The sequence below is a fragment of the Chrysochloris asiatica genome, unplaced genomic scaffold (genome assembly GCF_000296735.1).
Source record: "Chrysochloris asiatica unplaced genomic scaffold, ChrAsi1.0 scaffold00235, whole genome shotgun sequence".
Lineage (NCBI taxonomy): Eukaryota > Metazoa > Chordata > Mammalia > Afrosoricida > Chrysochloridae > Chrysochloris > Chrysochloris asiatica.
The window spans coordinates 4,140,467-4,143,137 of record NW_006408753.1 but is presented as its reverse complement, the minus strand read 5'-3'; the positions used below and the strand labels follow the sequence as shown (position 1 = coordinate 4,143,137).

The following is a 2,671-nucleotide window of genomic DNA, read 5'->3' as shown; positions in this document are numbered from 1 at the left end:
ATATATAGTCTTTTAACTGTGAGTTTTATTAGATCCCAATTATATCATTTGTCTTCTGCTACTTGGGCATTTTTAATTAGGTTTCTTACTTGCTTTTATGGTACCCACTTTTTCTTTAAGTGCTTTGCCAATGGTGAAATAGTTCATGTGTTCCATCTCTCTTCAGAGAAACTTTGTCAATCTTTATGAGACTGAATATTAATTGTTTTATGACTGTACTTCTTGATGAACATAAAACAATACAATTTTGTATATCATATTCAAAGCTGAAACATGAAATATAGAGCAAGGAGATAAAAAAAAAAGAGAGAGATGGGTTTGTTTAGTGACACTTTAGGCCACTGTCTTAGGCTGGGTTCTCAAGAGAAGCAAAACTAGTGAAATTTATATATGTAAATATAAAGAGAAGAGCTCATTCTATCAAGGAAATGGCTCACACAGTTGTACAGATGGGAGAGCCCAAAGCTGGGTGAGAAGAACCAAGATCGACAGGTCAGATGGCAGGCAGGTAGGTCTGCTAGTCCATTCACCCACTGGTCTAGCAAGTCTGGCACTTAAGAAGGCAGGCTACTGAGCATTTCCAGGATGGCAGGTAATAAAGCAGGCCACTGACTCAAGTCCAAAGAGCTGGAGGTTGTAAGATGAGCCAGATGCAAGATCTAGACTCAGAAGAGAACAAGCAAGTATTGCCTGAGTGTCTGAAATATTAAGCAGACCACACCTCTGAGGAAACTTTCTTTCAATTAATAAGGTGGTCATAGCAGACTCATCATAAAGTTGCTTCCACCATATTAGATCTCATTCTGGGGATAACTACATCTCAACTGCCAAACCACTGAAAATCCTAGCCCAGTCAAGTTGACACAAAGCTTTAACTTTCATAGTTCCCCTTGTCAACTTGTCACGTGCACAGAGCTCCTTAAACCGTGTACATAATCTCTACATAAAGACAATTATAAAGTCATACTTTCACCTTACATGATACAGCTAACAAGCGTTCAACCAAAAACACACTGACTCCATTATAGCTTATATTTTACAAATGAACAAAACAAAAAATTTTGGTGCACATATACAAGAAAAAAAATACTCACAACAATTACAGTCTTTGTGTCTGCAACTGGTCTCATGACCAAAGCTAATGTCTAGAATTACCCTCTTCAACTACCCATTCTATATTCCCTTTGCCCCAAGCAAGTACCTCAGCTGGTTGTGGTTCTTTTCTTGGTGTCATGACCCAAACTTGCATTCCAAAAAGGTCTGAGTCATTAGTAGTTGTGTTGGAATTGGGTTGCTGAAGTTTACCTTTGACTTTAATCACAGGCATGATAGTACTAATCTGTTGGATTCCACACATATTCTTTTTTACATCCATTATATTATATAAATCCCCTTTCTTCTTGGTAATTAGGATCATGAAACCACCCAATACCATAGCTCCCTTTTTGCCTGTTGATCAAGAGGCATGAAAAGCCCAAAATGTTAACATCTAATTCAATGCAATCAGCGTTGTGTCTCCAAGTGGGAGTATACACCTACCTTTGAAATGAAAATGTCCTGACCTGAAGAGCATAAGGTCACATGAACAGGAAGCAAACATTTTCAAAGTGAGTTTACTATGAGTAAGTGAGTATTGTCACCACTATTTATACCCCTTTGTTCCTGGACCCATGAATTCTGACAATTGGAGAAACAGCACCAGCTAGTTTAGAACACATACAGTCTTCTATAAAACATTGCTCTAGCCCTGCAAGGTATTGCTATCTAGATGGCACTGTAACTGTATCTTTAAAAAGTCATGCCATCAAGTCAGCTGCTTTAGAATGATGAGAAACATAGTAAGATTAGTGAATTCTATGAACATGGTCCCTTTGCCGTACTTCATTTGCTGTGAAGTGAGTTCGTAGGATCCAGGGCAATGCTGTATGGGATTCCTTGATGGTGGATAAGATAGTCTATACACCCATGGATGGTAATTTTGGCAAAAGGATTTTGTGTGGAGAAGGCAAACCCATATCCAGAGTATCTGTTCCAGTATGAACAAAATACTGCCCTTTCCATGATGAAAGTGATGGATGTAATCAGCCTGCCACCAGGTTGCTGACTGAGCTCCCCAAGGAATGGTCCCATAGCTCAGACTCACTGCTGATTTCGGCTACTGGCATACTAGGCACTCAGCAGTGGCTGTAGCCAATTCAAGCTTTGTTGAGTGGAAGCTCATGCTGCTGAACCCATGCAAACCCTCCATCTCTTCCATGAGCCAACTGGGCAATGACAGGAAGGGCTGGAGAAAGAAGATGATTCGTTTTCACAGAACATGTCATCCCTGTCCATTTGATTGTTAATATCCCCTTTGCCAACGTATCCCTTTGGTGAGCATTCATATGAGACACAAACATCTTCATTTTTTGGCTCATTAAGAGAGGTCTATCCACATACCTGTTTCCCACACCTCCTTGTCATCATTTTTCTAATCATGGTTTTATCCACATCACTGACCATCTAGCCAAACTGCTCGCCATAGCCCATGAGTCAATGTACAGACACACATCTTGTCATTTGTCCTTTCAAGCAAAATTATAAATCAGTTACAATACTTGAAGTTCTGCCAGTTGGAAGGATTTCACCCTTCACCACAGTTCTTCAGGGAAGTCCCGGATAAGGACTGTAG

At 39.9% G+C, this 2,671-nt stretch overlaps 1 pseudogene; it reads right to left on the bottom strand.

Moving 5' to 3' along the window:
- LOC102836269 overlaps positions 1-2,502 on the bottom strand; it is an 18,717-nt pseudogene extending 16,215 nt beyond the window's left edge.
- Positions 2,503-2,671: the final 169 nt, after the last annotated feature.